Source organism: Mobula birostris, chromosome 8 (genome assembly GCF_030028105.1).
Source record: "Mobula birostris isolate sMobBir1 chromosome 8, sMobBir1.hap1, whole genome shotgun sequence".
NCBI lineage: Eukaryota > Metazoa > Chordata > Chondrichthyes > Myliobatiformes > Myliobatidae > Mobula > Mobula birostris.
Window position 1 is genome coordinate 125,337,153 of NC_092377.1, and position 8,548 is coordinate 125,345,700.

The window sequence follows — 8,548 nt, forward strand, 5'->3', positions numbered from 1 at the left end:
TCAGCCCCCAGGCCCCCTATACTAAACCTCTACTTCATGTCCTACTCCTCTCAATCTTGCATCTCCCTTCTGACCAAGCTCTGGGGGTTGGGGGGAGGAGAAATTTCCAAGACTTCCCACCGCTGGGGTGAAGAAACCTCTTCCCATCCCATGCCTCTCAGTCTGACCTCTTATCCCTGGGGTAAACATCCTGTTTTTTTCCCTGTTAGAACAATGAGACTCCCTCCACCCCATTCTCCTTCTGTATTCTAGGGGACCACATGTCCCAATCTGCTTGATCTCTCCAAACAACATCCCCCCACCCAACACCACCGTCCCAACAATTGGTCTGACAAATGTTCACCACTTCCCCACCAGAAGGGAGTCTGACCTTCCTCAGTGATGGAGACCATAACAGTACAGGGTGTTCCAGGGGCCATTCCCCCCCCCCATGGGAATAGGGGTGAGGCACTCCTCTCTACCTCCAACTGTCGACGAACACCCCCATGCCCTTTCCTCTCCTGACTGCATTAGGGCAGACCACACTCATAGATCTCTGAAAGCTGTGGGCAAGGTGAGAGGGTAATTAAGAGAGCAGTCAGGTGATTGAGTTCAAGAGCTACAAGATAATGTTGCAGCTGTATAAAATCCTGGATGGACCACACGTGGAGTATTGTGTTCAGTTCTAGTGGGAGTATTGTGTTCGGCTCTGGATGCAGTATTGTGTTTCGTTCTGGTCCTCTCCTTAGTTATGGAAAAGTACAGCACAGAAACAGACCCTTTGCCCCATCTAGTCAGTGCTGAAACAATTTAAACTGCCTACTCCCGTTGACCTGCACTAGGATCATAGCCCTCCATACCCCTACTAACCATGTACCTCTCAAAACCTCTCTTAAACGTTGAAATGGAGTTCACTACTTGTGCTGGCAGCTCATTCTACATTCTCAGGACCCTCTGAATGAAAATGTTCCCTCTCATGTTCCCCTTAAACTTCTCACCTTTCCCCCTTAACCCATGACCTCTGCTTGTAGTCCCATCAAATCTCAGTGGAAAAATCTGCTTGCATTTACCCAATCTATACCCGTCATAATTTTGTATACCTCTGTCAAATCTTCACTGTTCTAAAGAATACAGTCCTGCCTCTTCAATCTTTCTTTATAACTCAGACTCTCCGGACTCATCAATATACTTGTAAATTTTCTCTGTACTCTTTCAAACTTGTTTATATCTTTCACGTTGGTAGTTTACCAAAACTGCACACAATACTCCAAATTAGGTCTCACCAATGTCTTATATGAATTGAACATAACATCCCATCTCCTCTACTCAATACATTGACTTATGAAGGACAATGGGCCAAAAGCTTTCTTTCCGACCCTGTCTACCTGTGACGCCACATTCAACAAGTTATGGACCCGTATTCCCAGATCCCTTTGTTTTACCACACTCCTCTGTGCCCCATCGTTCACTGTGTAAGACCTACCATGATGGGTCCTGCTGAAATGCAACACCTCGCACATGTCTGCATTAAGTTCCATCTACCATTTTTCAGCCCATTTTTCCAAATGATGCAGATCACTCTAAAAGCCACAGTAGTCTTCCTCACTATCCATTATACCCTCAGTCCTGGTGTCATCAGCAAATTTTCTGATCCAGTTAACTACATTATCATCCAGATCATTGATATAGATGACAAACAACAAAGGACCCAGCACTAATCCCTGTGGCATAACACTGGTTACGGGCCTCCAGTCAGAGAGACAATCCTCTACTACCACTCTCTGATTGCTCCCACAAAGTCAATGTCTCTTTCAGTTTACTACCTCATCCTGAATGCTGAGTGACTAAACCTTCTTGACCAACTCCCATGTGGGGCTTTGTCAAGTGCTTTATGAAAGTCCATGTAGATAACATCCACTTCTTTGTCTTCATCCACTTTCCTGGTAACTTTCTCAAGATCTCTATAAGATTAGTTAGACATGATCTACCACACACAAACCCATGCTGACTATCCTTAATCAGTCCATGTTTCCCTATATACTTATATATCCGGTCTGTTAGAATACTGTCCAATAACATTTCCACTACTGACATCAGACTCATCGGTCTATCATGTACTGGTTTATGTTTAGAGCCTTTTTCAAACAGTAGAACAACATTACCTATCATCCAATCCTCTGGGTCCTCCCCTGTCCGTTATAGAAAGAACGTGGAAGCTTTATAGAGGGTGCAGAGGAGATTTACCAGGATGCTGCCTGGATTAGAGAGCATGTCTTATGAGGAAAGGTTAAGTGAGCGAGGGCTTCCTCTTTGGAGTAATGGAGGATGAGAGGCAGCTTGAGAGAGCTGTATAAAATGATAAGATGTATAGTCACAGAGAACAGCAAGCAGTTTATTTTCCAAAGCAGCAATGGTGATTATAAGAAGGCATAACTTTAAGGTGATCGGAGGATGCAAGAAGTAAGTTTCTTTTTCAAAGAGTGTTATGGGTGCATGGTACGCACCATCGAAGTAGTGGTAGAGGTTGATACATTAGCATCATTTCAGGGAGCCTTAGACAGTTAAATGCACAAAAGAGAAACAGAGGTTATTTATGCTGGAGGGAAGGGTTACAACAATATTGGAGTAAGTTAAAAGAATGGCACAATATCGTGGGACAAAGGTCTGTTGTGTGTTGCCATGGTCGATCCTCTATTTTCTTTGTTCTGTGTTGGCTGTCACAGCCAAACCTCAGGACCCTGGTGACTCACAGACCCTCACCATTAAATGTCAGCGTTACTTTTTGTTTTTCTCTCTCTCTGGGGATGACCTCGCTACCTCCCACCAGATTTTCCGTCTCCCTCCTTTCTTGATCCCTACAAATTGTTCTCTCACCCTCCCAGCATCACATCAGCCGCAAGCTTGGGGATATGACAGACGATCCTCCCGGGTGTAACTCGTGAAGTGGCTCTGTTCAATCCCGCATCTAATACAAGCACAACAATGTTCTCTGTCCATTAATCCCCACACGTACACCTCCTGCATGTTCTAATTCTGCTTAACAATCATTCTATTTTAAGCCTTGTACACTTCAACCACTACTGTTTGCCCTTGCACAATTCTGTCTGTGACAACGCCAAGCAGAAAACTCTAAGAAACTTTGCCAAACTTGGCTTCGCTTTCCTAAGTCCGTATCGATGATGAGGTAACTTTGCAAGTAGCAACAGAAGCCAGTGTTAAATTAGTTACACAGTCTTCCCACTTCTCCCCCCACCTCACACCCAAACATGCCTCCCCTCAACTCCAACTGTCACGTCTCTCACCAGCAGCCTTAGATCGGATTCACCTCTTCCTGATCTGATTTCGGCAAACGGAGGCCAGAAATGTTGGCTTTGATCCTGCTGTCGGATCCGGAGGGGTTATATGGATTGGGGGTGGGGTAGGGAGTACTTCCTCCGTGTGGGAGGACTCTCGGAAATCCCCCTCCTGGTGGTTAGAGTCACAGAGACGTGCGGCTGGGTTGGAAGGCAGTGTGGAAGTGAGATGACAGAAGGGCTGTTCCTGTTACACTCTCAACTTGACAGATACAGATGAACATGCGTAGTTTGATCATGGGTGGGGATACTCTCTGCTCTGCTGACTCTGCTTCATATTTTCCATCTCCTGTGGTGGTAAACAAATCTACATACACTTTCTGTACCTTAAATCACTCCCCTACTCAACAATATTCCCCTCTCTGTCCCATCACAATTCCGAGGAACCACCATCTTTCCGCATTCCCCCATCCAGCAGGTCTGGAATTTGCAATGATGATCCACAAGCAAGGAAGGGGGAAGGTGGGGAGGAAGATGGATTTTAAAGTTCAAAGTAAAGTTTATTTCCAGAGTACATACATTTCACCACCTACAACTCTGAGATTCTTTTTCTGCAGGCATACTTAGGAAATCTACAGAAAAGAAACAGCAAATCCTTTGCTTGCATCCTTGGAAACAGCTTTATTTCTATCTTTGATATCACCTTTTTCCCTTTCAGGTTCTTTTGAAGACCCTGACCTGGAGTTACACTCTGACTTCGGTTCTTTGCTGGAACGTGACCCGTTCACAGGGCCTCATGACCGGCCACTTTTTGATATGCCAAGGACGCGGACTAGAAGACAGGTGCACCTTCAGGGTGCTGGATTTTCGTGGCTCTGGAGGTGGGCTGCCGCTGACTGATGTGCCGTGGGAGAACAAGAGGTAAAGATCTCGGACAAAGCGATGCAACAGACTTTCAACACCATGAATCAGAGAGTTGTTTTGTTATGTCTCCCCTCTTGCTGTTAAATGGGGGCATCTCTTTTTTTCTTTTTTAGGGACAGAGAAACTGTGTAGTATGTCGAATACCTGGTGAATGTGTAGTCTTTGGTGGGGTCTGCAAGTCTGTGTCTTTATTGATGCTTTGCTGCGTGCTTGAGTGCTCGTTGGGTGGTGTCAATGTTTTTTTGCTTGTCGGGGAGGGAGGGGTGGACATTGCCTTACTGCTGCTTGTGCGTGGGAGAGCGGAGCTTGGGGGCTTTTGGGCTCTAGTGTTTTACTGTCATTCATTCTTTGGGGCACTCCTCTGTTTTTGTGGATGTTTGTAAAGAAAACAAAATTCAGGATGTATATTGTATACATTTCTCTGACATTAAATGTACCTATTGAAACAGGATCTGTAAACTGTTAACATCAGGAACTGTAAACTGTCAATAAAATGTGTAAATACAGATAAATAGCAACAAATAACAAGTATGAAATAAGAAGATAATTGAATCAAAGGAGTTGTCCCTTTTGTTCAACAGTCTGATGGTTGAGGGGTAGTAGCTGTTCTTGAACCTGGTGGTGTGAGTCCTGAGGCTCTTGTACCTTCTACCTATTGGCAGCAGTGAGAAAAGTGCATAGCCTGGGTGGTGACGATCATTGATGATGGATGCTGTTTTGTTATGGCAATGTTTCATGTAGGTGTGCCCAGTGGCTGTTAGTGTTTTACCTGTGATGTACTGGGCCGAATCCACTACCTTTTGTCGTGTTTTTCACTCAAAGGCATTGGTTTTCCAAAGGCATTGCAGTGCTGACCAAGTGGCCTGCTGTGTTCTATTTGGTGTTTCAAAGATTAAAATACATTTATTATCAAGGAATGTATAAATTATATAAACTTGAGATTTGTTAGAGTTGCACTCGACTAGGGAAATGGAGAGTGTCCCTTCATATTTAGAAACTTTCCATTTTATTCTTTTTGAAAGCATCTTTGTTTTACTTTTGTTTAACATATGCCTCAGACTTTTGCACAGTACTGTACATCAACAGTTCAGATGAGAATGTACAAGATATGGTGAAGAAGTTCGCAGATGACACTTAAAGAGGTGGTGAAGTCAACAGTGCAGAAGTTATCGGATCTTGATCAGTTGAATAAGCGGGGCTGACAAATGTCAAATGGAGTTTCATTTGGATAAGAGCAAGCTGTTATAATTTGAGAAATCAAATGAGGTCAGTGAACAGTCGGGCTCCAGGAAGCTGAAGGACAGAGGGATGTGGGAATACAGGTACATTCTTCCCTCAACGTGATGACCTGTGCAGACAGGATGGTGAAGAAAGCATTTGGCACGCTGGTCTTCATCAGTCAGGGCACTGAGCACAGGAATTGTGATTTTATGATTACTGAAATCAAAGTTTAGCTTTATTTGGCATATGTACATCGAAACATTGAAACCTGCAGTGAAAATTTGTACTAATGACCAACACAGTCCGAGTATATAGTGGGGCAGCCCACTATATGAGACATGAGGGACTGAGTTATAAAGAGAGGTTGAACAGGCTGGGACTTCATTCTCTCAAGCAGCGGTGAATAACAAGTGATCTTATTGAGTTTTATGGTGAGAGTGAAGAGATGTAACAGGAACCTGAGGTGACTATTTTCTCAGAGAGTAGGGCCCACACATGAAACAAGCTCCCAGAGGAAGTGGTTGAGGCAGGTACATCAACAGCATTTCAGAAGGAAATAGACCAACTGTGGGCAAATGGGACTATCTTGACCGGCATGGGCTCGTCCAGCCAAAGGGTTTGTTTCGGTGCCATGTGACTCTATGTTCAGCAGAATGACATTTCTTTCTGAGTGTTCCAAATATTTACGGGCATTCAGAACTACATCCACAATATTTACGGTACTCAATGCAGAGTGTTGACAATATGTACAGTACTAAGTGTCGTGTGTCCACAATATTTACGCATTGCCGTGTGCCCAGAATTCTTATGGTACAAAGCGCTCTAATCCACAATTTTTGCAATACTCATATTATGAGTTCCATGATATTGACAGGATTCATTACTGTGATATCATTACATGATATTTTTGTGCCCGACCAGCCGACAATATTTACGATACTGGAAGTCTATTCCCCAACATTTACGGTACCCTATGCCGTTAATATTGTGGACTACAAGCCGGCCGGTGGTGTCGTAGCATCAGATGCGAATGGTCCCGAATTCGAATCCGGCCGGTACTTTGTACGCTTTCTATCTGTACGGGGCTGGGTTGAAACAACAGTCAAAGGCTACAGCAAAGTGGGAAAATGCAGCCCTTTGCACCGCAAAGCACGAAAAGGAACAACATCAGGGAGTTATGTCGCAGCTGTTTAAAACTGGTCAAGCCACACTTGGAGTATTGTATCCATTCCTGCTCGGCCAGTATAGGAAGGATTTGAAGAGGTGCAAAGGATGTCCACCAGGATGCTGCCTGGATTAGAGAGGATGAGATTGTTTTCTCTGGCGTAGCGGAGACTGAGGGAGGTTTGATAGGGATTTTAATTGAACTTTTAATGATACTTTTAACGGCACAGAAGGCAATAGGCAGACAGTGTCTTCCTCGACATGGTAGAGAAGTCAAGTACGAGAAGGTATAGTTTTAAAGTGAGAGAGGACTTTGAAGGAGATGCGCAGCCGAGCTTTTTTTTCACACGGAGAAGGGTTGGTGGCTGGAGAAAGCTGCCAGAGGTTGTGAGGAGGCAGATATGATAGCAACAGTGAAGAAACCTTAAGGGAGACAGGTGAACACACAGGGACTGCAGCGATACGGACCATGCACTGGAATTGGTCGATTGGTATCATGGTCAGCACTAGCATGATGGGCCGAAAGGCCTGTTCCTTTGCTGAACAACAGTGAACTACTGAGCCACCAGCCAGGCATCAGTGGAGGTTAAAATGCAGGAATCTGAAACGAAGGGTGGAGCTGAAGAGCAGTGGTAAAAGAGAGATAGGATTGGACAGAGTCAGCGAGGAGTCACAGCGATACAGCCCGCCTCCAGGACCTTCGGCCCCACCAGTACATGCCGACCACAGTGCCCACCAGCTAATCACGATTTCCTCCATTCGGCCAAAATTCCCCAACCCGTGTTCCTCTACATACCTATCCAAGCGCTTCATAAATGATACTAATATTCCTGCTTCAACCACTTCCTCTGGCAGTTCGTTCCAGTTACTCACCATCCTCTGTGTGTGAAGAATTTGTCCATCAGGTCCCCTTTAAATGTTTCTCCTCTTAACCTAAACCCGTGCCCTTTAGCTTTCGGTCGTCCTACCCAGTTACCGCCCACCTTATCGATGCCTATCATCATTTTGAATACTTCTATATATTCGCCGCTCCCTCTCCCCCGTTCCAAGGAATAAAAACCCAGCCTGGCCAACCTCGTCCTGTAACTCAGCCGCGCCAATCCTGCCAACGGCTTGATAACTCTTCTCTGTATTCTTTCCAGTTTAACCACGGTGCCATTTCACTGTACTCAATGTGCCAACCCAATAGTGATCAGCTTTAGCGCGGGATGTTTATAATGTTTACGGTATTGGCGCTCACGCTACAGTAGAACTGCGATTGACCCAGTCAATATTTACAGCATTTGGTGGCCCGTGTTCCTAATATTTACGGTAGCCACTGTAACTTGTGAACGGCAACACCTTCACAATGTTTATGGGACCCGCTTCACAATATTTATAGCGTCTGGTCTGACATCATCCAGTGTTTCCGCTATTTCGTGGTCTTTAATTATGATATTTACGACGAAGAGTGCTCTGTGTCCACAATATTTGCAGAATTCCGTGTGAGAGGACACGGTGTGGCTCGTTGCAATATTCGTGGTGTATTGCTGTGTGTTTAGAGTCTTGACAGTATTCTGTGAGGTTGTTTCTCAATCTTCATGGTACTTCATGCAGTGAGTTCGCAATATTTATGGTATTCGGTAAGCTGGGTCACCATTATGATATTTAGTATTACACCAGTACCATAACTATGGTATCAATGCTCAGAGACCACTTTATTAGGTTCCTCCTTTGCATAATAAAGTGGTCACGGGGTGTTCTTTCGTGGTGTTCTGGTGCTGTGTGTTCAGAGAGGCTTTTCTGCAAACTACTGTTGCAACACATGTTTATCTGAGTTACTGTCACCTTCATGTCAGCTTGAGCCAGCCTGGCCATTCTCCTCTGACCTCTCTCATTTCCTCCACAGAAATGCCACTTGCTGGATGATTATTTTTCTCTGTTTTATTTTTCACACCATTCTCTGTAAACTCTAGAGACTGTTGTGC

The 8,548-nt window shown here is 44.7% G+C and overlaps 1 protein-coding gene across 1 annotated transcript in view; it reads right to left on the reverse strand.

The window, feature by feature from the left end:
- Positions 1-3,567, reverse strand: part of LOC140202052 (myelin-associated glycoprotein-like) — a 565,622-nt gene extending 562,055 nt beyond the window's left edge. The window contains 1 exon segment of the mRNA XM_072266909.1: positions 3,282-3,567. The gene's annotated coding sequence lies outside the window, so the exon portion shown is untranslated.
- Between the last annotated feature and the right edge of the window lie 4,981 nt (positions 3,568-8,548).